At 50.9% G+C, this 25,591-nt stretch overlaps 1 protein-coding gene and 1 long non-coding RNA gene across 4 annotated transcripts in view; one reads left to right on the plus strand and one right to left on the minus strand.

Annotated features, from left to right (window-relative positions):
- The window catches only part of KAZN (kazrin, periplakin interacting protein), a 1,011,580-nt gene that overhangs the window by 593,739 nt on the left and 392,250 nt on the right, over positions 1-25,591 (minus strand). The window lies entirely within an intron of this gene.
- On the plus strand, positions 56-25,328 carry LOC112660417 (uncharacterized). The gene is made up of 3 exons (XR_003136902.3): positions 56-473; positions 23,376-24,278; positions 24,797-25,328. It is a non-coding gene; the product is annotated as an uncharacterized LOC112660417 (long non-coding RNA).

The raw sequence follows: 25,591 nt of genomic DNA on the forward strand, positions 1-25,591 counted from the left end.
CAACAGCAACACAGGCTTCCGGTTCCATTTGCAGAGAGTTCTGGAAACAGAACTCCCTCCTCCTTGTCTCCCCACTGCTTTGTCCCGTCCCCCAGGCCACCCCTGCCCCTCCTGGGGCCTCCATCTCCTTCTGTCTCCTCCTGTCCCTTCTTCCACCTACAGCTCTAAGAAGCAGTGCCAGCTTCTGGGGAGACACATGTGAGTCAGGTGGTCTCTGACCTCAACGAGCTCCCAGCCTAGGACCTGGCCCATCCTGGAAGCTGCCTGCATCCAGGTGGACTGGACAGAGCAGGGGCTCCTGAGTCCACAGGTGTCTCCCGTGGGCTGGGTGACCTTGGGCACTGCCATCGCCTGTATGCACTGCTGCTCCCGCGTCTGTAACGAGGACCCCTTCCTGCCTGCCCCCTGGGCTCTTCTGAGCTCTTGACGACATAATGCACGGAAAGCACACACGCCACGCCAGCGAACAGCAGGTACTGATAAACGGTGAGATCGTTCTCTTTCATTAGGGGAGGAAAACAATGACGACATCACCTCGTGGGGAAGAGGGTTAGGATCTTAGGGCAAGCTACGTAACCTCTGGGTTTAAGTGGGGTTATCACACACCACCTTCCACCTTCCACCCTTTTCTCTGGGGGCCGTGTGATTGTACACACGTTATACAGGTGCCGTGTATGTACACTACACCCGTATACATATGGTTCCAGATTAGAAAAATAGTAAATACCCACCAAATTCCAGCACCTATTATTATGTAACGTCGGCGCACATTTCAACAAGCTTGTAACTTATTTCCTTCAATGGCTGGACAAGTGACCTCCCCACCCCACGTCATCCCAGGGCCCCTCATTATGTATTTATTGAGAACCTTGAAACAGTCTGGCCAGGAGAACATTGGAAATCAATCCGACTGCTGAAATGGCAGGGATGGCAAGAGGGTGCCAGGGTCCCAGGGTCCCAGGCCGTTGCCACTCCTCCCGGACACACGAGGATGTACCGTTTCTAACCCCCCATGGGCTTTTTCACATCTTATGAGCGTCCTAAAGCAAACAGCATCATGAATGCCGACGTGCTTACCAGCACCCCCTTGTACTGCTGGCGTGGGGTCCCTACCCTTAGAAACGGGCTCATCTTCCATCCTGAGCATCTGGTGGCAGGAGGACACCAAAAAGCCTGAAGCAGCTGCGCGGTGTCAGATAAATGCGACTCAGGACGGCCTGAGTCTCATGTTTGAAGGACAGTGAAGGACGGTGGAGTTTCCCAGCCCCGAAGGCACCGGACGTGACTTGGCGCCAAGTGACGTCCCTAAAACTAAAGGAGGACGTCTGCAAGAGTTCATGCCCTAAATATTTTTATTTGCATACATTTATTCTTGCTGCACGTCGGTAAAAGCTCTTAGCCATGAAGGCGCGGCCCCGTGTACCGGTTGCCGAGCACCTGCCCTGAGCCAGGTGCCCGCGGGCCCGGTGCCCGGATCTCAGAGGCGGTGACACTCGCAAGGGGCGTCGCGCTTCTCCTGGCACCAGGGGCTGAGAGTGTCCGCACGGGGCTCCCACGAGGCCTGTGCTTTGTTCCTGAGGGTCGGCCGCTTGGCTCGGCATCGCTGGGCGCCCGCGAGGAAAGAGAGCGGCCAGGACGGCACCTCACGGGGCACGGGACCGAACACGCGATGGGCGTGAGAAAGCCCGAGAGGCTGCCCGCCGCGCTGGGCCCTGCGCTCGCTCACCGCGCCCGGGAAATACGCACCGAGGGCAGAAAGGGCCCCGCCGCCACCCCGCCAGCTAGGGGACCCCCCCCCCGCTAGCAAGCCCACAGGCTGGCCGGATCCTGGCCTCCCTGGAGCCCCCAGGGCCGTTCCAGAAAGGGACAGCATTGTTTCAACTGGGCTAGATCCCCAGTTCTCAGTTCTGTCCCCTACCCCTGCCCCCACCCCGGTGACATTCGCTAATATTTGGGGCCATTCTTGGTTGTCACAAGCCGGAGGGGGGTTGGTACCAGCATCTGGTGGGTAGAGGTCAGGGGCGCTGCTGAGCACCCTGCAATTCAAGGGCAGCCCCCAGGCAGAGGGTTAGGGGGCCCCAGATGTCAACAGTGTCACAGGTGGGAAAGTCCGGGGTTGGACGGAAGCTCTGTAGGGCCCAAGTCCCTGTCTGTCGGGGGATGCTGTGTCCCGCCAGCACCTTGCAGGGAGTCCCCATGAAGCGGGCTCCCCAAAATGCCTGAAGACATCACACATGGACCACCCCCAGCTGCCCGACCGCCGACGGTAGTCAAGGCTGGGAGCCCTTCAACCCCTCCGTCCCTGCCAGGAGCGCCTCAGGGACCAGAGGGACGCCGTCGTTGCCCGCTCCTAACTGCCATGCTGGGCCCTCTTCCTCCAGCCCTCAAACCATTGTTTCCCTCCTCGGGATTCCCTGTCTTCTCGGCCAAACGCTCTGCCGCCCACACCACGGCTGCTGCGACAACGGCGATCCAGCCCCGAGCCTGACGACTCCGAGGACACCGACGACACTGACGACTCCGACGACACCGACGTCCGGGAAAGCCCGGTGTAAGCCTGGTGGGCAGCTCGTCAGCCTGTGCGTGGGACCCACGCGTTGGCAGCCGAGTTAGCGGTGGCTGTCCCCACGGGCAAGGTCACCGCTCTGCCCCCAGGCAGACAAATCTGAGCCGGGGCCTGCTGCCCACCCGTGCTCAGGGGCTCCCCTGCGTCTCTCGGGCGGCAGCTCCAACTCCTGCCACCCATCGGCTGCGCCAGGGGTCAGGGCGGCCGCAACCCGCAGCGGGTGGGTGGAGGCTCCCTGGGTTGGGGAACTGCTCTTCTGACATTCTCTGTCACTGTTGCCACGGAGAGCGTTGTCTTTGAGCCGGAGGGGCGCGGGATGGCGAGCTTCACAGGGCTCGGTCTTTCCACGGGGGTGGAGGCTTCAGGACCAGCCCCTCGGGTTCCGCAAGGGGCCTGCGTGGTGGTCAGCTCTGGAGCACACAGAAGCTTCTGCCGGGCTCACTGATGGAGGGGAAGCCGATCCCGGGGTGAAACACGCGCACACACACTCACGGCCCGTTGATCCCCGCCCCTGCACTATTTTTAAAATGTCTATATTACACGGAGCAGCTCGACATCTCAGAACGTCTCCCATCCAAGCAGCGCAACTCACGGCCCTCGTTCCCATCAGCTTTCACGCAGGAATAACGAGGAAAGGAGAATATGGGCGAGCAGCCACCCCTCTTCGGTTATTATGCAAGACGAGATTGCTTTTCCAACATAAAAAATACATAAATGTCTGGCGGATAGGGAAGATCCCGACACTAAGCAAATCCCATTTGCGGCTCCTTACAGCCGACTCCCCCCACCCCACGACGCCGCAGGAGCATCGGCTCCGCAAATGAAAACCCTCGTTGCCGAACCCATTTCACGTCCCGGGCCCTGCCCGGGGCTGTTGTGCTGCGACGAGTTGGCGCCGGAGCCGAGGACTCACGTGCCCACCTGTTTATCGAGCACCTACTATGCACTTCACTTGGGTCCTCTCATGGAACCTTAGACCACAGCGGCTCCGAGGGGGCTGCAGTGACCCCCCGTTGTGCAGCTGAGAGATGCTGACTCAGGCCGCTTCAGACTTGGTCTCAGACGCTAATGGACCCGTTCTTTCCGGGTACACTGTACATTTGGGGACCCAGGGCACACTACTGAGGATGATCAAGACGGCGAAACTTCCCCCAAGAAACAGTGAGCTGCTTTGCATTCTCATTCGCGGTATCTGGGCTCTGGGTCCTGACTCATTCTTCTTCTTTTTTTTTTAAATTATTTTATTAAAAAATTGTTTCCAGCTTTATGGACATATGGGTTTTTTTTAAAAGATTGTATTTATTTATTCATGAGAGATACATAGAGAGAAGCGGAGACACAGGCAGAGGGAGAAGCAGGACTCGATCCCAGGACCCCGGGATCACGATCTGAGCCAAAGGCAGATGCTCCACCGCTGAGCCCCCCAGGGCCCCTACGGACATGTGATTGACGTGTAACACTTCCAGGTTTAAGGTGACCACGCATTGACTTGATACACTAAGTTGCAAAATGATCACTCCTTTTCCATCTGCTCTTTGCACTTCTCTCACCTGTGGGTTAACTAATGGCCCAGAGTCACACCTGTCCCGGGGAATATTTGCAAGGGAGGGTCTTGCCTCCGTGCGGACTCTGGACTCCAAGGACTATCCTTGCATTGACTTGATCATGTACATTCAGCTCCGGGTACGTTCCTCGAGGTGCCCTTACACCTTCCGGCAAGTGTGAGCGTCTCATCGCAGGAAGTGTGGGATCCCACAGTTCAGGACACACGGTTTCCCTACAATATTACCATAAATATAAGCCACCGACTTCATCCTGGACCTGAACAAAGGCATCCCCCCAGGCCTGGGGCCAGCTGCCCATGTTGGACCGACTTACAGAGAAGGTGTGTGGGTCGCCAGCACACCTGGGGTCTACCTGTGTGTGTGTGGGGATGCCTCTCTGATTTCTTCTCTTTTCTGAAACTGACCCCCCTACACATCCTTTGTCAAGTATGTGTGATGCTATTGTGCCCGATAAGAGGCAAACTGGACGTGTTGCTGAATTCTAGACAACTTTTCCATTATCATCAGTTTTTTTTTTTTTTTTTCAATTAACAGTCACAAAAGTACGCTGCTTCCTGGCAGAGGTCACTGAAATTAGGGGTCATCTTGCCGGAAGATGCCGGGGACCGCTAGCCCGGAGCTGCGACAGAGGTCCCCAAGCCACGCTGGAAGTATCCCAGCCTCTGCCCTCAAAAGGCTGCAGTGTATTTAGGTAGAACATGGTTTAATGGACCATAATTCTTTGGAAATGGACGATTCCTTTTCTTCTGTGCTTTTTAAAAAATTTATAATTAATTAACATACAGTGCATTATTAGTTTCAGAGGTAGAGGTCAGTGGTTCGTCAGCCGCACATAGCACGCAAGTACTCTGTACATCACGAGGCTCCCTTGATGTCCACCCTCCGGTTACCCCATCCCCCCGGCCTCCCACCGACCTCCTCCCAGCAGCCCTCAGTTTGATTCCAATACTTCAGAGTCTCCCTCTGGTTTCTCTCCCTCTCTGATTTTATTTTTCCCTCTCTTCCCCTACGATCCTCTGTTTTGTTTCTTAAATTCCACATAAGAGCGAGATCATACGATAATTGTCTTTCTCTGATTAACATAATTTGCTTAGCCTAACACCCTCTAGTTCCACCCATGTCATTCCAAATGGCAAGATTTCTTTCTTTTTTTTTTTTTTGGATGGCAAATATTCATTATACACACGCACATACACATCTTCTTTATCCATTCATCTGTCTATGGGCATCTGGGCTCTTTCCATAGTCTGGCTGTTGTGGACATGGCTGCTGTGAACACTGGGGGGCAGGTGCCGCTTCAGATCGCTACGTTTTTACCCTTTGGGGTAAATATACCTGGCGGTGCAATTGCTGGGTCGTGGGGTAGCTCCATTTTTAACTTTTTGAGGAACCTCCACACTGTTTTCCAGGGAAATGGACAATTCCAATATGATACATGGGATCACTGTTGGTCAATCAGATTATTCAATTTACTATCCTGTCTCCCGTGCCCATTCCCAGCACAGACACAGCCTGTGCCCGCCCGTTCTGATGCGCGTAATTTACTGTCAAATCCTGCAGCATCGTGCGGGTGATGTTACATACACACGAGCTGGATTCAGCCGCTCTCCAGGGGGACAGTCAGCGTCGTGGTCTGGAATCTCCTCCCTCCCAGGGGTGTGGACCTCAGTCCTAACTTGGGAAGACCACGCACCTGACAGTTCCCATGAGGGCTTCCCCATCTTTCCTTACTTCTGAACTCTGGTCCACATCGGAGGCTTTGAGCCCAAAGTGGGTTCCAGATGGATTTTCACTGGCATAAGTGGGGCTTGCCAGTTAGCATAATGCATGTAAGAAGGGGTTCCTCAGGACGCCTGGGGGGCTCAGGGGTTGAGCATCTGCCTTCAGCCCAGGGCGTGATCATGGAGTCCCGGGATCGAGTCCTACATCGGGCTCCCTGCATGGAGCCTGCTTCTCCCTCTGCCTGAGTCTCTGCCTCTCTCTCTGTGTCTCTTGTGAATAAATAAATAAATAAATAAATAAATAAATAAATAAATAAATAAAACCTTAAAAAAAAAAAAAAAGAAGAGAGTTCTCATTGGTGTAATTCATGTCATTCAAGATGCCTGGAGTATCTTCCAGGACTCCCCACCCTTGCCTGAAGCGGGTGTAAGAACCTTACAGGCATTTCCCCAATCTTCCTTTGGGATAGGGCTTGAGACTTAGGCCCCACACAGTCCTTGGTCCAGCCAATGACTTGAAGGCTTCTGTCTGTTGCCCACTCTGAGATGAACCCTATTCTCTCTCTTGAAAACTGTCTTGTCTGCCTGGGGTGAGGGTGCCATGGGATGTGTGGTCAGAGCACCTACAAGGACAGGCAGCTGCATTTCGTGGTGCCTACACAACAACTTGTACGGCCCGCTGTCTGCTTCCTAGAAAACTCTGCATGTGGCGCAGGCTTTGGTTTCAGAAATGCTTTCATTAGAACCTGGGAGCAAGGTTGCAGGAGAGCAGCTAATTCCCAGTCGCCTCCAAGGCCTGGTGGCTGTCAAGAGCTACCAACAAGAACTCAATAGGCGAGCACATTCCAATGGGCTCCTGTCAATTTGCACAAACTGGTTTTGCAAGAAGGGGAGGGATTTTACTTACCCACGTCTATACGAGATCCATTTAAGGATCAACCGGACAACAAACCCCTAGAAAAAGGCATCACTTTCATCACTTTCATCTCTTCACTTTCATCTCTGAAATACTCTTCAATTCCCCGTGAAGCCGGGAGCCATCTTTCCTCTTGACATATTACTTTGGAGTCAGAGAGGGAAACGGCATCCCAGGCCTGCCTCCTGGTGCTCCAGGACCCAGTGGGATGCATCCCTTTCCCTCACGTCTGCTTGGCCCATGAGGATGCAGCAGATTCCTAGCAGACTGGGGCAGCCCGGGTGGCTCAGCGGTTTAGCGCCGCCTTCAGCTCAGGGCCTGATCCTGGAGACCTGGGATAGAGTCCCACGTCGGGCTCCCTGCGTGGAGCCTGCTTCTCCCTCTTCCTGTGTCTCTCATGAGTAAATAAATACAATCTTAAAAAAAAAAAAAAAAAAGATTCCTAGCAGACTGCCTCTGTAGTCCTCATCTGCTGTCCTAACTTCCTTCGGTTCAATCCTTCTTTCGCGTGGACTGTGGTTCTTCCGGCGATACACGCGGCTGCTTCCTACTCACCCTGCAGGACTCAGCCCAGATGTCACCTCCTCAGGGAGGCCTTCCCACATTACTTTGCTTACACAGGCTGTTTCCATGTCAGTCTCTGATTCTACTGTCTTTCATCATTTTTTAGAAAAGATTTTATTTAGTTACTCATGAGAGACAGAGAGGAGAGAGGCAGAGACACAAGCAGAGGGAGAAGCAGGCTCCATGCAGGGAGCCCGATGTGGGACTCGATCCCAGGACCTCAGGGTCACGCCCTGGGCTGCAGGCAGACGCTCAACCCCTGAGCCCCCCAGGTGCCCCTGTCTGAGAATTATCTTGATGATCAGTTTCCACAAACTCAAAAGTCCAAGAAAATATACTTAACTCAAGTGATCCTTCTTGGCTGACTATTGATGCATTTTCATTCTTTTTTTTTTCTTAAAGATTTTATTTATTTTAGAGAGAAAGAGAGAGCACGCGTAGGAGGGGAGGTGGAGAAGGCGAAAGTATCTAATATCTAAGCAGACGCCGTACAGAGCGTGGAGCCGGATGCAGGGCTGGATCCCACGACCGCAAGGTCATGAGCTGAGCTGAAACCAAGAGGGGGGGGCGCCTCACAGAGCCACCCGAGCGCCCCCAATTCTCTTATTGGACCTCAGGTGGAGGATGCGGCGAGCAAGACTCCGCAGCACCGCGGCTCTACGGAATCACCAAGGCAGCCAGAGGTGACCCAACCGGACGCGCATTAGACGTTTAACAAGGAACCTCTGATACAAGCTTGTCGATCGTTTTCTCCAAAGTTAAAATGCAGAAAAGTTCCTCTTACTTGCTTCCAGGCCGCTCAGAACTACCAAAATGAAAGATCGAAGCTAATCAGGTCGATAAACGAGAGGGACGATTATTCATATTAGTAAGCGATGCCTCTTTTTTCCAGAAGGATTCTCTGCCAGGTTCCTTTAAACAGTTGGCTCCTCTCGTGCATGTAGAATCAACTTGCTACACAAAGGCATTAATTTATGTGCACAATTTCAGGCCCACATCCATTGTGGAAAGCTAACGGCATCCTTCATGGGAAGCACATCTGCCTTGCTTCCCAAAGATAATTCCCCTGTTTCTCGATTTTCTCTTCAGAGTGTGGTCTCTTTGGAGGCCAAGGCCCGTGTCTCTTGGATGTTTGGTTCTGCTTCTTGCACCCCAAGCATTTTGGGAGGCCAATAAATATTTATCGATTCTGACGAGGCAAACGGAACCAGAGAGGCATTTTCTCACATCCTTGTCATTCTTCAGGGGGCGTTTTTTTTATCACTATCTGCAAACTGTGCATCAAGAAACTCCTTCCAAACACGAAGCCTCTAGAAGGGCTTGGGAGGCTCGTTGGAGGCCCCGAGACCACTGTCCTGCACGCCAGGCCTCGTGAATCTCCCGCCTGCACATCGCAGGGGCATAATCTCTCACCCACCCGCCCTTTTCGGATTCTATCCCAGATGCAGGGGGCGGCTCACCCTCGGCCCCTGAAAGCAAAGGCTCTGGCGTGTGAGATGCTCTTGCAGGACGGGATGAGGCTCACAGCCGATGTCTCCATGTCACAGTGAAGGACGTGGAGACGGAGAGAGTTTGCATTCGCCTCCACGAGAGGCCTGATAGAGCAAGAGCCCTCACGGCGGCTCCCGGGACCAGCGGCGTCGGCGTCACCCCGACACTTGTCAGAAATGTCGATTATCACCCCCGCCCGCCGGCCTGCTGAGCAGAAGCCCTGCAGCTGGAGCCCAGCCGCTGGTGTGTTCATAAAAGCCCTTCAGGTGATTCAGGGGCACGTCAGCTTTGACAACTGCCACGCTGGAGGCTGCGACGCTCTGCTTTCCCTCAAGCGCTGGGTTCAGGCCACATCGGCGCCCAGAGCTGCGCGGAGTGTGCTCTTAAAGAGGTGCCTTCGTCCCACAGTCCCCAAAAGAAGCTTCAGGGATTCAGGTCCCTGGGGTGGCGGCCAGTCAGCCCGAGAGGTGGCGAGGAGGATACAGATGTAAGGGGCCGCGGGTCCACCCCCCAAGGGAAGGGCATCCTTGTGCATCTCTGCCCTGGGCCCCCCACAAGCCACCCCTCCCCAGGAGAGCCAAGGGCCTGCCCTCCCCTGGACCATAGTGCCCCCCGTCTTGCAAGGCCGGGGCCCGGGAGGCAGCGGAGGAGAGCCGAGCGCACAGCGAGGAGCCCGAGCACCCAGGGGCCGAGCAGCTGCTCACCCGTGTCGGCCCGACCCGCGCACAAGCCCTTAGCAGCCCCGTCTGCTCCCCGGCAGGGGCCAGGGGTCCCGGAAGAAGGACGGTCCTGCTCCACGCCTCTCTCCTGCCCAGGACCAGCGTTCCCCACCCCTCCGTCTTCCCCTGCCGCCCCACCTCCTGCCTCCTTCCCCTTCCTCACAGCCCCCAACCCTGCTCTCTCTCAAGCCCTGATCTTCTCTGGCTTCGGAGTTCTCTGCAGAACCGTCTCGCGCAGCATCCTAGTTGGACTCTCTGTCTTCTGGAAACACAAGGCCTGTCTCTGGGGCCGATGCAAATCCTCATGCCCGAGAGCCCGGGCTGCCGAGGGCTCAGAGGCCTTTCATGCATGTGTGGGCGGTGGGGAGGCTGGGAACGCACCCAAACCACAAAGAGGGGGACTTAGGATCTAACCCCACCGTGTGGTCACTAACTTCTTGAACCATTGCACTGATCGTGACCCCGACCACGCAACCCTCACGACTGCGTGAATCACCCTAACGATGCTCTGTTTGGGACTTCTCTGCGTTTTGTTGCATCAGCATCTCCAAGGCAGAGGCTCAGAGTCTCCCACAGGGTAGGACGGCAAAGCTACTTTGTGCAACCCACACTAGGGCCGTGACCATATTTCTTCCCTGGGGTTCTCGCTCAGCCCTGCTTCTGTGTGAGACACCTTCCCCGGGAGACACCCTGGGTCCGCGGAGCAAGGCCATCCCGAAGGAGCAATTGGTGGACCTGAGCCCACCCCAGCCTTGGGCGGCTTCTCATTCTTTCCTCGCCCCCCTCCGGACACCCCGCTTCCCTCCCCGCTCTCCAGAGTCTAGGCTGGTCCATCCCGGTTCCCTCCCTGAACCCTGGCGGCTCCAGCCGCACAGGTGTCTCCCCGCCGTGCCGCCCGCCCGCGGTCATGCACATCCTTTAGGGTAACTACGGTCACAAGAGCACCTGGAGAGGGTTCACGTTAAGGACCCAGTGTCCAGTGGGGAAATTAGAGAAGGAACAATACGTTTCCGACACTTCTGTCACCTAGACAGCGGCGGCGGCTTCGCCATCACGCGCGGAAAATAAAGAACCTCTTTCCTCAGAGGAAACATCCGGACGGGGGATCTCTTACTTTGCATTTAGAAATGTGTCCCCAGCCTGGCTCTTTCCCGGGGCGATGCCGCCGAAACCCGTCCTGGGAGAAGGCACCTTCCACCTCCGGCGGTCGCCCGAGCTGATGCAAGGCCCCGCGCGATTCAGCTCCTGGCAGCCTGGGGCTCCGCTCGGCTCCTGTTGAAACGTGGCCCAGAGGAGGGTGGGCCCGGGGGAGCGGGACCAGGACTGGGACCAGAACCGGGCTGCCAGGCCCTCGGGCACCACTGAAGTGCCTACAGGGACAGAGGAAAACAGTATTTCTGCACTTGGTCATCCCTCAATTTTTTTTTTTTTTTTTAATAAGGAATTCTCTAACAGGTAGAGGAGCTGTGACTCTCACGAGTTATTTTCGATACTATGAGAATCCAGCTGCGGAAAATTAAAGCAGCGCCTTCTCTGTGTTTGGCTGCAGGGGCTTGGGGCGGGGAGCGGCTGGAGGCAGGACTGGGCGGGCGGGGGCCCTGAGGGGGGCAGGCAGGACGCGTCTCAGGTCCTACCCACCTGCGCCCCGTGCCCGGATCGCCACGTGTGCCTCTGACTTATTGATGAAGCGGGTTTTCCGGGTCCCAAAGGTGTTTACAAAGGTCAGTTATGTCAGAAATCGTGGGAGCCGATTCTGTGGCTGATGAGCCGGTCAGAGACCCATGAGGGCATCCCAGGAGGGCCTCCTGGAGGGGGCGGCGTTCGCAAAGCCTCTGAGAACAAGATACGGACACGTGCTTCTTGCTAAACAGCCTCTTGATGCTAAGAAGCGAAGCTTCAGCTCTCAGGAATGATCCCGTCAGGAGACAGACATGCGCCGGGGCCACCGCCACCGTCCGAGGACGGCATGTTCACCCCAGAGCCACGCCGGGGTGCAGGGCGAGCTGAGGAGCCGCTGGCTGGCCTTCGCCCGGCCTTCCTCCCATGCACGGTGCCCCCTCAAGCGATCAGGGCACCGTGCTGCCCCTTGCCCTGTGTCCTCTGGCCCCAGACAGGTGCCAAGACAGTGGCTCAGGCCTTCCCAGGGGGCTCCGACGGGGATCCCCACTCTTCCAGCCAAGTGGGGATCGGAGACGTCGCTTCAGTGGGGCTTGAGCTCCAGCTGCCCTGCCTTCCCCCGGGCAGGTCGTCCTGCAGGGACACGACTCAGGTCATCCTGGAGGGTGCGGAGGCTCCAGGTGGGAAACAATCCTACCGAAGAGTCCCCACTGCGCCAGGAGGAAAGGGGAGCTCAGGGAGGACACTGGTGATGGGGGCGCAGGAGTGGGAGGGCGTGCACAGAGGGGCGGGAGCCCCCCCACAACCCCGCTGGACACCCGCCGTCCGCGCTAAGCACCGCGAGGCTCAGCTTCTGACCGGTTTGCGTGGAGAGCCACGGACACCAGCGGGAGAGACGCCGACCCAGCCCCGACCCCCTCTCCGCTGCGCAGAGGGAGGCGACACAGGGGACCAGGGGCTGCAGCCCGTCCAACGTACCGATGATGCCTTTTTGGGAAAATCTTCCGAGTGTCCAACCGACCATTTCGTTGTCCAGAAACTCACCATCCCCTGTCCCCTGCACGGTCCCCACGAGGTCTGAGTCCGTGGCCTCGGCGGAGAGGGAAGCACAGCATTCTGTGTTCCGTGGGTGCGCCCAGGGGCCCCCGAGGGTCACACGCCCAACAAGGCTCGCCGACCGCCAGACCCTCGCCGCAGACTCCCGTGGAAGCGTCCTCCGCAAACTTCCCACCGTAAAGGGTGATGTTTAGGCGTTTAGTTTTTAAATGGAAACAGCTGCAATGGACCAGCAGCCAGCTTTGATGAACAGATGTGTATTTCTAGAGAAATCGACTTTCCTTTTTATTATTATGTCACCAAATTTGGTTTATTTCCATGCCATTTACATTGGAAGCTATGACTCACTTAGGAACCCACAGTAAAAACTGTGGCCTCCAGGTAGAGGAATTCATCTCGGCAAAAAAGATCTGCTTATGCGACACAAAATTTTCAGTTATCATTATTAGCAACACGTCGGGAGAGGAAAATCGACACTTGACAACCTACATGCAGTAGCAGCCACTTGTGCAGTCTTGTCGGAGGAAGACTTGGGGTTTTGAGGCCGTTTATAAAGATTTATTTATTTGTTAGTTTGTTTATTTATTTATTTAGATTTTATTTATTCATTCATGAGAGACCCAGAGAGAGAGGCAGAGACACAGGCAGAGGGAGAAGCAGGTTCCCCGTGGGGAGCCTGATGCAGGACTCGATCCCAGGACCCCGGGGTCACGCCCTGAGCAGAAGGCAGAAGCTCAACCGCTGAGCCCCCCCGGTGCCCCAAGTTTTATATTTTTAACCCAGTCGGGGTGATCTTGCCCCACAAAGGATATTGCTGCTTATGGGGCAGCCCCGTAGGACACGACGACTCCCCCTTCAATTGAGCGAAGCTCCCTTTTCCGTGGAGTGATGGCTGCGGCGTTGGATTAGGGGCACCCCCTGGTTCCCCATGTTGGCTCTGCCCCCCGGTGATTATAACCCTGTGGATCGGGCACCGCGGTCGGCACCGTGGAGACGAATCAAAACAACAGCCAGCACCTGTGCTGAGCCCTCTGTGCCGGTCCCCGCACCACATGCATCACAAACTTAATGCCTCATGAGATTGTTCAAGGGCCCCAGGACGCAGCTGCGATGATCACTCCCCATTTTGCAGTGGAGGAAACTGAGGCACAGAGCGGTAAAGTGCCTTCCCCAGGTCCCACGGGTGGTAAGTGGAGGATGTTTCAAACCCAGAGCCCTCACTCTTCCCACGTGCTCTCAGGCTTTGAAGCGTCGGAGGCTGAACGACCCACAGAACTCATGCAACCAGTCAGTGCCAACCCTGTCTAGCCAGGCTCCGTGGCCCCATTGACAGCACATCGCCAACAAAGAGGGTCTTAATATAAAGCAGTTCCTGAACCACATCCCACTAGAAAAGGGTTCTGGGGCAAAATAAGAGTAGGATTATTGCATACGATAGCCTTCTTTTTGAAATTAAAAAAAAAAAAAAAAACAGTCATTACTAGAGGCTCTGATAAGGTGCGCACTTGCCAAACAAACAAACCCTGAACACCTATTTGTTGTGTTTAAATCCAGCAGTTTCCCAAATCACTTGACCATAGACACTTTCTTGTAGGACACTGTCCACATCTAGAGCGGAGAAAAACAAAATTTTTCTAGAAAGAACCAGTAAATATCGAAGGCTTTTCAGGCCTCATATGATTGGTCTCTGTCCCCCTAATTATCTTTGTTTTTCTTTTTACAACCCTTTAAAAACTATCCTTAGTGTGAGGGTCGCAGACACACCAGTGGCTGGCTGGGTTTGGCCTACTGACCAAAGTCTGTTGACCCGTCTAGAGTTGAGACACATGAACAGAGGACAACTCTTGGATTATTTTTTCACTAGTATTTCACTTACTTGGGTTATTAGTTTTCACGAGGACAGAAATCCAGGAACAGAAACCTGAACTTCTGTGCATCGCCCCAATGTTCTTTCCATGGAACAAATGAGGGAATATAAAAGTCTGAGCAGTAAATTGTTTTTGGGTTGTGCTTCCTCGGTTGGAGCGAAGGAGGCTCCCAGACAGAAGGTGGGCGGATGGGAGTCTGCGCGGAGCCCCGTCTGGGCTGCTGCACCTGCTCAGGCCCTCCCGACGTCCTTCGGCCCGCGAGGTGGGAGACGTTAAGCATCATCTCAACACATGCAGATGACTTTCTCCCTGTCTTCCAGGCTGCGGTGGAGGCTTGCCAAGGGGAGTTTATAGAGATCTCAGAGTCCCCAACTGCCAACCTTAGCAAGATAATGAGGACTTTTATGGGCGCCGGATTGGATTTCCTTTAAAAATGCAACCGTGGCTCCCTGGAGTGAAGCTCTGGGGGCCTTCTGGAGCCAGGGTGCCAGTTCTTCGAGATCTATATTGAGCCGTGGCTGCTTCTTTGTAGGAGGAACCGTGGAAGATGCAGCATGGGCCCCGGAGGGCAAGACCTGGAATTTGGATATGGCTCTACCACCGCCTCCGCCGGGCACGGGGGGCCTCATGGATGCTGAGCCCCCCTTCCGTGTCAGTCTCTCTGTGTGTAAAGTCTCTCCAAAAGACGAGAGAGACACACAAATGAGACACACGTATTAGTAAGTGTGGCAGGAACCCGTGGCAGAAAGACAAAGAACACATGCTGCGGAGTCACGGGGAATCTGGATTTGCATTTTCGAGCTGTTGGGACTTGGAAAGACGAGTTAGCCTTTTGGACGGTGGCTTCCCTGTCAATGACATGGGGACACTAAGTTTGATCTTGAAGCTCATGGATGAATTAAGCCACTGGGTCTGTGTGGAGAGGCCAGAACAACGCCTGGGGCCTAGTGGGTACGTCGGATCTTAGGCTAAGAGTTGCATGGGCCACTGTAGACAGACTCAGGTCTGCTGCCGCGCTCACCCTCTTGTGTGATGCCCTCCCCTTGAGTGTGGGTGGGACCCGTGACTTGCTTCCTCCTAACAAATCAGAGCAGAAATGTCAATCGCGTGAGGATGCTACACCCGATGGGAGTCTCTGTCTCGCTGGCTTTGGAGAAGTAGCTGCCATGCTGTGTGCACGGCCTAAGCAGAGGCCACGGGGCGAGCCCTGAGAGCCTCCCCCTACAAGAAACAGAAAGCTGCCCATTGTCCACAGCCTCGTGAAGATCCCTGTCCGACCCAGCCATGCTTCTCAGGTGGAAGCTGCACACAGTGAAATGCAAAGCTCTTAAGTGTGCACCATTCGATCCACTTGGGCAAATGCATACACCTATGACCCCAGAAAGCTGTTTCTTGCTTCCACTCCGTCACGACCTCCCTGACCCAAAGAAATCACCAATCTGATTTTTTTTAATCCGGCAAGTTAATTTTGTTGGCCCTGAAATGTCGCATAAATGGAACCATACGGTTGGTGCTCTTCTGTGCCTGACTTCTTTCACACGCCACACAATACGTTGGAGATTCGCCCTACTGCAAATCAGGGGTCGGTTGGCTGGTTTCTGTTTTGGGTTTTTATTGTTGTTGCTCGCTAGAATTCTGTTGCATGAACACACCGGAGTTTGCTCATCTGTTCTGTTGTTGAACATCTAAGTTAACTGTTTTGGGCTATTAGGAGTAGAGCTGCTCTTGAACAGCCTTGGGCACTCCCTTTGCAGACGCACATTTGTATTTTGTTTTGGTAAATACCCAGGAATTTCTGGATTACAGGGTAGACGTATATTTGACATTTTAAGAAAATGCCAATTTTCAAAATCGGTGCTATCATTTTATACTCCCACCAGCAACGTATGAGTGTTCCAGTTGATTCGTATCTTTGCCAACATTTGGCATCATCAGTCTCTTTACCTTTAACTATTCTAGTAGGTGTATAATGGTATCTAATTTCAGTCTAAATTTGCAATTTTCCTGACTACTGATGTTGAGTCCATTATCATGTCCTTATCGATTATTTATATGCCTTCTTTTGAGAACATTAGCTCTCTACTCCAGTGTTTTGTTCACTTTTTAAAACTTGAGTTGTTGTACTTTTAGAAGTGAACTTTGTAAATTCCTTACATATTCTGGGTGGGAGTCCTTTGTAAGATAGAGATATTGTGGAAAATTTCCTCTTAACTCATTGGTTGTCTTCTCATTTTCTTAATGATGTCTTTTCATAAGAAAAGTATTTTAATTCTCAGCCTAACTTATTGACCTTTTTCTTTTATTTATTTATTTTTTTTGCGCTTTCCTATCCAAGAGATCTTTGCCTAATGCGAAGGTGTGGAGATATTTCCCTATGTTTTCTTCTAAAAGCCCTGTAGGGATCCCTGGGTGGCGCAGCGGTTTGGCGCCTGCCTTTGGCCCAGGGCGCGATCCTGGAGACCCGGGATCGAATCCCACGTCGGGCTCCCGGTGCATGGAGCCTGCTTCTCCCTCTGCCTGTGTCTCTGCCTCTCTCTATCTGTGTGTGACTATCATAAATAAATAAAAATAAAAATAAAAGCCCTGTAGTTTGTAGCTTTACATTTGGCCTATAATCTATCTCAAATTAATTTTTATGTACAGTAGAAGGGATTAGGGCTCTAGCCCCCATGATGCCCAGTTGTTCTAGCTCTGCTTGTTGAACGTCCTTGAAATGCTCTGACAGTCTTGTCAACCATCCATCCGTGTAGCTATTTCTGGACTCTGATCTTCCAACGATGTCACACTGTCTTGATGACTATAATTTTATAGCAAGTTTTGAAGTCACAGGGAGTACATTCTCCAAACTTGTTTCCTCGTGGTTGTTGTTAAATTTTGTTCTAGCAATCCTAGGTCATTTGCATTTCCAAGTACATTTTATAATCAGCTTACTTATTCCTTGAGGGGGAAAAAAAAAAAGCCAGCTAAGATATTGATTAGGAAGGGTATTATTTACAGATTAACTTAGGGAAAAGGTGATACCTTTCCTATACTGAGTTTTCCAACCCACAACAGGCTCTGTCTACCTCTATACTTATTTTGTTCTTTGATTTCTATGATTGATGTTATCTAGTTGTTAATGTGAAGATCTTGACATCTTTGAAACATCTATCCCTACGCACTTTGTGACTTGGGATGCTATTTTAATTAATTAATTGCTGTATTTTGACTTGTGGCCTGTGACATTGATAAATTCACTTAATAGAGCTAGTAGAGTTTTTGGTCGATTCCTTAGAATTTTCCACACATAAAATTAGGTCGTAAAAAAAAAAAAAAAAAATTAGGTCGTCTGCAAGGAAAGCTTGGCTTCCACCTTCCCAATTATCATGCATTTGTTTTCCCGCCTTCCTGTATGGGCTAGGACTTTGAGTAGTAGTGAAAGCAGATGTTCCTGGACTCATCTCCACCTTCAGGGGGAGAGCGCCCACTGTTTCAACAATAAATATGCTCTCAACCCCTGAATTTTCACAGATGGACTATAATAGATCAATAAAGTTTCCTCTATTCCTACATTTGTAAATTTTTTCTTTTGATCATGAACGGGTGTTAAATTTTGTCCAATGCTTTTTCTCCAGCTCATAGTAAAAATCACATTATATTTATTGGATAAGTTATATATAGAATAAATGACATTATATTTATTATACTTTATGTATGTTATATACAATGTGTTAATATCATGAATTTCATTAATTGGTTTTCATTTGTTAAGTAAACTTTGCGTTTCTGGGAAAACCCCCAACCAATCATGATACCTAATCTTTTTTAAGATATCAATCTGTAATTTTCTCCTCTTGTAATGTCTTCATCCAGTTTGTCATTTTTCATATATTTGTCTTTTTGCTTAAAATGTGCTTGTCAGCTTGGAATCATGTCTCTTTGGATCACCTTTTTTTTCCCTCATGTGCTAGGAATGTAATAATAGGTTGTTGGAATGAATTAATGGGTTGATGAGTGAATACATGAATTATTTCTGGTCATAATATGTTGAAATGTGCTTTATAAGCATGAGAACATAAGGCATATAGAAACATGGGTTGAATTAGGGCTTTACTGGTGCTTTTTTATAGAGTTCAGAGTATGAAGCAATCAATGAGACTGTTGTAAATGAGCTCAGAATCAGAAGGCCTTACCCAGGTGGACACCAGGAAGACCCTATTATATTCTTTTTCTACCTACAGGGCCTTTTAATGTTCTATCACTCCTCTGAAGCCAATAAAAACTCAGGGCCTTACTATTTACTCTTACAAATGTTCAAGACTCTCTTTCCTACAGCGGAAGAAAAAATGCTACTGATCTGATTCTGTGCCTAATTGCACATAACCATGGACCTCTACAGACATATAAAAACATCCCTTCCCATCCCTTCACAGTCAAGGATGTCATAAGCATAACACCGAGGACCAATGAGATTTTCAGAGACGTATAAATATGTCCAAGATCTGAAAATACTTTGTAGCTTCGGCATATAAAGAAAAATGCTGAAGAGAAGTCAACAAAGAAGTGTCTGTGAAATGCTACACTACCCAATCACACTAAATGTTCGATTTTGCATTCAAAGTTTTCATGACATTCGAAAATAATTAATGTTCAGGGTTGGTTTTTATTTTTTTCACTTCAGAAGAATTCCTGTGTGTTTATGATTCCCTAGGAGAACAGAGCTCATCTTAAATCAAATGAGCTTCTGGTAGCCAACTAATTTCAAAAGCTTCAAAAGTTATGAAAATTCATATACAATTTATACAGACCAACAACGGCATTTAATATACAATCCAATCACTGGCCTGTGTTTGGTGTGGTGTGGGGCAGGCATCAGAAGTAGGAGTGCTTCCTGTCAGCCTGTTCTTGGTTTGGGGGAAATGGTCATACGTAGTTTCCCTGGATCTATTATTTCCTTTTAGGAATGATAGAGTTTCCCTTTGCTTATTGTGATGAGGCCTTTGGTTCCATTGTTATTATGATAATGATTATTTTATTTTATTTTATTTTTTTTGATAATGATTATTTTATTATTGTTATTATTATTATCATTGAGGGAGAGAGTAGGTGAGGGGTAGTGGGAGATGGAGAATCTCAAGCAGGCTCCACGCCCAGTGCGGAGCCCCACGTGGGGCTTGATCTCACGACCCTGAGACCGTGACCAGAGCCAAAACCAAGAGTTGGGTGCTCAACCAACTGAGCCACCCAGGCGTCCCTGGTTCTACTATTTTAGAAGTAAAATATCATACGTTTCCAAGAAAGGAAAGGATGTTCTCATTCTCTAGTCCTTCTCCAGTGTTGGTGAAACAGTAAGAGCCTGGCAGTTCACACGCCAGAGAGAAAGGATGCTAAGGTGCGGGGATGATGTGGGGCTCCTTGCACCTTCAGGGTTCCAAACGCCGAGGCCGCTGCCTGGACGAGGGGCTGAGTCAGGCTCTGCTCCACTCCTATACTCCTTCTTTACAAACAGGCCCTAGTATCTGCTAAATCAAACTAGATTGCCCAAACCTGCCCCTAGCAGTGGACCATGCACACCCCGGCCTGAGAGACAGAGTTCAGTACCGACAAGACACCCGGTGCTGGAAGGCGTCAGAGGTGCATGAGAAGCTGCCTCCTGCAGGCAGGTATCTGCCAAGCCTGGCAGGGGATCAGAACTCTGGGCAACGTTACCAGAATGCGACCTGCAGGAGCAGCTTCCAGGTGGGCTGACGCAGGACCTCGGGAGGAAGGGCAGGAAATCTGTGTTCTTAGCCCCCTTGCTGGGAGGCTCTGTGGAGCTGGTCCTCAGTAACCGCTGCTGGAGACCTGGCGGGCTCTGTCCCCACACTGTGGACACCTGGGGCTGGCTCACTCTTGATGGGGGCAGCTCTTCTGCGCCTAGGAGGATGTTTAGCAGCTGCCCGGCCTCTACCCACTAGATGCCAGTAACATCCTGTGTCCCCTCCCACCCCACAGTATGTCACCAAAAATTATCTACAGATATTGCCTCACGACCCCAGGGGTCAGATCCCCACCCCCCACCCTGTGCCCCCGCAACCATCATCTTAGACCGGTCTACATCACTAAAGATGATGATGATGACAACGATGAAGGAACGGGGCTCTGGGCCAAGTGCTTACCCCCACAGCAACACAGTTAGACGCTATTGTCATCACGGTTTTAGAAGCTTTGGAGCAGACTCGGAGAATCAAGACACTTTTCTCAAGGTCATGGGCGGTCACCACGGCACGAATCGGCCTCAGTCTGACTCCAAAGTGAATATTGGGGCAGCCCGATCCGGGGGCCACGGGCCTTCTCCCTGGCCGGAGGCTCTTCCAACGCACGTGCCCGTCGCGAGTTGACCACACACAAGGGCTCTTCCATGTACCGTCCAGCAGGGCCTCACGCTTTGGGTGCAGGCCAGACGGCCTCCCCTCCGCACCCCTGGCCTCCTATTACGTTCTGACCTCAGACCAGTCCCTAGGTGTGCCCCGCTCATCTCCACACTGGGGCTATTTCTCTCATTCTGGGGTCTCCCACTCGAACGCCTACAGGGTCTAGAAGGCAAGGTCGAAAAGCAAAGTGGGCTCAGTGCAGGGTGGTGAAGGGCAACCAACCTCGCAGCCTCTTCTGGGGAGGCCGTGGGAAGGGTGGGGGCCGTGGCAACCGATGGCCCCCCTCCTCTCCGTCTTGCCCTGTGGGAATGTCTGTGAACTGAGATCGCTGGAAGCTGTGATAATATGTACAACATCGATTTTTAAATTTTGGTAGGTCATTCAAGTAAAATAAATAAAATAAAATAAAATAAAATAAAATAAAATAAAATAAAATAAAATAAAATAAAATAAAATAAAATAAAATAAAATAAAATATTTAAAAAATAATAAAATAAAATATTAAAAATAATAAAATAAAATAATAAAATAAATATAATATAAAATTAAAAAAATAAAATAATAAGGAGATCCCTGGGTGGCTCAGCGGTTTAGCGCCTGCCTTTGGCCTGGGCGTGATCCTGGAGTCCTGGGATCAAGTCCCATATCAGGCTCCCGGCATGGAGCCTGCTTCTCCCTCCTCCTGTGTCTCTGCCTCTCTCTCTATGTCTATCATAAATAAATAAATAAATCTTAAAAAATAATAATAAAAATAAAATAAAATAAAAATATAAAATTTAAAAATAAAATAATAAAATATAAAAATAAAAATAAAATAAAATAAAATAAAGTAATAAAATAAAATAAAATAAAATAAAATAAAATAAAATAATAAAATAAAATAAAAACCAAAACTGAAAAACACCCGTAGCCGACCTGTGGGCTGAATCTTCTCAGCTTCCACCTGGAGACTCCTGCCCTAATCTGCTTCCTAAGACTGTTTCTGCATCTGGCGGAGCCCCTCTCACCCTCCGAGGCTGGGCCCGGGCTCGCAGCCACGCACCCCTCCTGCGTCTCTCCCGGGCCTCTCCAGCGTCCCCTCGCACTGTACCCCAGGCCCTGGCCCTCGGCCCTGTCTGTGGTCTGATTTGTCCTTCAACCCACGGGCTCTTTCATCTTGTCTCCCTCATAATAATGCAAGTTGCCAGGAGGGACGAGGCTGTGCCTTATGTTTTCTTCTGAATTCCTTGCGACGGGCACCAAGCTCACCACATAAAAAGCGCTAGTAAATATCTGTTCAATTGAATCAAAAGCCTTCCTCAGAGCCAACCCCAGTCTCTCCTGCTTCCTCTCCTTAGTCCTTTGCAGCCTCTCGGCGGATCTGCATATAGAATCTTCAATGCCCTCAAAGTCCACAATCTACTCGGTGCTTAGCTTTTCCTCTCAGTCAAAAGCTCCAAAAATTTTGAAGAAATTGTAGGAGACCGTGCACTTTGATTTGCTCAGCTCTGGTGGTTGTTTAACAACTAGATCCCTGTTCACACATTTCCTTTCATTGCTTCCTTTGCACTCCCTACCTCAGAAGAGGGGAAAATGCGGATCATTCCACTTTCCTCATTCTTTAGGAACGAAGGCGATAGATTTCAGGGGTGTATGAAATGGAGATCTTTTTGTTGATCGTGTCTGGGATGCAGAGAGATGGCCAACATCTGAATACCCGAATCCCCAACCAACTGTCAACAGCCATTTGGATTAGCATCACTGGGGAAGGCTCCAGGCAAATGCAAATTTATTTATAAATAGGGCTTTGGCTTAAAATCCCCACGGTCTCTGCTAGGTGGGAGCTCTGTGCAGTTTAGTTTTTAACTTTTCTTGTTAAAAAGTAGTATGTGCTTCTTGTAGAAACTTGAGAAGATACAGATTCTCAAAGAGAAAATAAAAATCATCCATAATCTGACTACTAGAGAATTGGGTTTTTTTAGACAAACATGCACACATAGTATAGGTATAATGTGCAATATATATGATCTACATATATTCAGACATAATTTTTTATATACATGAAATAATTTTATACCTACTCTTTCAACAACTGCTGAGCGGTCAGAGTTTTGTAGTTGTATGTGACAGAAACCAACTCTGGCTGATGGAACAAAAAGGAACATATTGGAAAGATATGAAGAAGGCTCAGAGATTCCAATACGGATTTGAACAATCAGGTCTTGAGAAGCTGGGGTCGGGTGTATCTCAGACCCTGGGTGGCAAGACTAGCACTCTTCAGAGCACTCCCACTGGGGAGATCCAACTATAATTCCACTGGTAATGGAGCATTCCACTCAAGATCTGAATTTCTGGGAGAGGGGTGTCTAACTGGCCAGAGTGGACCACATGCTTGGACTGCTGGTGTAGTTGTTCAGGTTGTACACTGCATAACCCTTGGGTTATAATGTTTAGACTGTAGTTAAGGGTTGTGCAACGCCCAACCAGAACAACCAACATGGTGGCTTCACACATACAAGCCCGTCCCGAATGACAGCTCCCTTCCCAAGTCCCTGGGATGAGGGCAGGGAAGTTCTGCAAGGCAAAGGGAAGGAAGCTGAGGCCTGCCACCAACAGAAGGGAGAGGAAATGCAGGGCAGACAAAAGCAAGAGGCGTCTGCTACCTCTTTTCTCCTGAACTTACAGTCTCAAACGCCCTTGATATAATACAATATTCTCTCCCTTGGCAGTTTATTTGGGGGGCAGAGGGTGGGGGAATAGTCTATGATGTGGCTATTCCATACTGTATTTAGTATCATTAGACATTTTTGTCCCTTTTGATCACAGCTTTTTCCTACCACCTAGATAGTCCTAGCACGCAGTAGGTGCCTAATAAATATTTGTTGAATTGATTTGTGTTTGAATTGTTTGCTATTGCACAGTGCCACGATGGAGAGCTCACAGGGAAATCCTAGTACGCACACTTGGCTTGCCGTGGTTTACCTGGCGCTCTCGGAAGATCCTGTGTCCCAGCACCACCCCAGTCCTGGGCACACAGTGTCACCCTATAGAGGATTGTGGGGCTCTTTGCCCACACCAGTAAGCAGCTCCAACGCCGCTGGATGTCTTGCAACTCAACTCAATTCTGACACTATTGGAGAGAGCACCGGAGCCCACAGCTTAAGGGATTGGTTCCACAGGACTGTCCCCTGTGATCCTTCAGATGCCAATCACAGGCCCAGGTTGTCCCCTGTGCTTCTGACCCGACTGGCCACGGACTGTAGGTTCTAACAACCCTCTCTTCGGGTTTGATCAGTTCGCTAGAGCAGCTCACGGCATTCAGAGAAATAGTTTGTTTACTACGTTGCTGATTTATTAGAAGAGGAGCCGGCCCAGGAACGGCCAGGTGGAAGACATGCCTAGGGCCCCGAGCTTCCACTCCCTGTCCAGGTGAGTCACTGCCTAGGAACCCCACATGTTCACCCACGAGGAAGCTCTCCAAACCTTGCCCTTTCGAATTTTTCTGGAGGCTTCCTTACAGAGGCAGGATTGATGAAATCACCAGGTCCATGACTACTGAGTCAACCTCCAGACTCTCTCCCCTCAGGGGGTCCGGGAATGGGACTGGAAGTTCCAACCCTCTAATCACAGGAGCGGTTCCCCTGGCAACCAGTCCCCTATTAGGTGCATTCCAAAAGCCACCTCATTAACATAATAAGACACATCCCCATCGGTTGCTCTCTCTACAGGAAATTCCAGGGGTTTTAGCTCAGTGCCAGAAAGGGGGGCGGAGATCAAATGTACATTTTGTATTAGAAGCCATCATGTCAGACCCTGCAATCCAAGTGAGCCTTCTCCCATCTGAGCCCTTGAGGTCTTACCTTGCTGATGGCATAGGAAGTACAGAAAAGTCCCCCCCCTGGAGAAGAGAAGCCTGCCCAAAGCTCTGAGTATCTCCTCCAAACCATGCCCTCCAAACCCTCTTACCTGAGCCCCCCACTCCCCCTCCGCCTGCCTTCCCAGGGGACAGTCACGTGGGAGGGACTAGAAAGGAGCTCAGGCCTAGGGCAGGACAGGGGGTGACCCTGAAGCTACAGGCTCCAGTCAGAGGTTATGCATCATCCTTAGTCAATCCTCCCGAAAGTTCCCCTCCGTGACTGGGTGACCCAAATGTGTCGCTGGAGAACATTTTAAGGCCAAAGCATTTCTTCCTCCGCCTTGGGCACAGACCAAGGTCGGCGTGCCCCTTTTGCCCCCATGCAGGCAGTGATGAGCCACACGGGGCAGGAAGTGGTCCCCTTGGCGTCAGGTTCCACCTGGAGGGTAACTGTGTGATGTATTCCCTCTTCCCAAAAATGCACAGCTGAAACTTTCCAGCGCCCAATGACAAGTGCACCTTTGTCATGTATGTTTCTTCTGAGGATCCACCTTCTATTTCTATCAAAATAACACACGTGTGGAGTTTTTAAAAGCCGGACGGTGCTACAAGGCTTAAAACAGACATTAGCCGCCTCCCGCCCGTCTTCCCTGCTAAAAACAAGACAGCAGGTCCAAATGGAGCCACTGGTGCTAAGCCCCTCGTCACCAAACGGAGACGTAATCACAGTTTCAGCTCTCCCAGAAGCAGAATCGTAAACCAGTCCATTGCCGGAACAGGTCTTGAGAAGCTGGGGTTAGGTATCCACCTGGCGGACCGAGGCCTCTCCTCAAGGAGCAACCTGGCCGCAACCAAACTGCTTTTTTGCTCTGCATAACTCCCTTGTTCCCACACCCCCCGCCTGCCATGTAAGTCTGATTTTTCTACAGCTCCTCCGAGCTCCCTTCTATCTGCTGGATGGGATGCGGCCCAATTCGAATGGACTTTTGCTCAAATAAACTTGAAAAGTTTCAGTATATGTGCTGCCAGAGTGAGCAAAGCTCTTTACATTTTTAATATGCCTCAGTTTATCCTTTCGCACCCCTCCTTCCTGATTTCGCCTTGCCTGAGGCAACAACCTCTTTTGCTCTCTGAACTATTTCTCATGTTGTCATCACCATGGTTATAAATAACATGTTTATTTTTCTACTTGTTGGCTTTGAAAATGCAGGTGTTGCCTAACACAGTGATGCTCAAAGTTGGGGGGGGGGTATCCCTGGGCCTCCAGCTGCAGCAGCAGCA

Source organism: Canis lupus, chromosome 2, assembly GCF_003254725.2.
Source record: "Canis lupus dingo isolate Sandy chromosome 2, ASM325472v2, whole genome shotgun sequence".
In the NCBI taxonomy this organism is placed as follows: domain Eukaryota; kingdom Metazoa; phylum Chordata; class Mammalia; order Carnivora; family Canidae; genus Canis; species Canis lupus.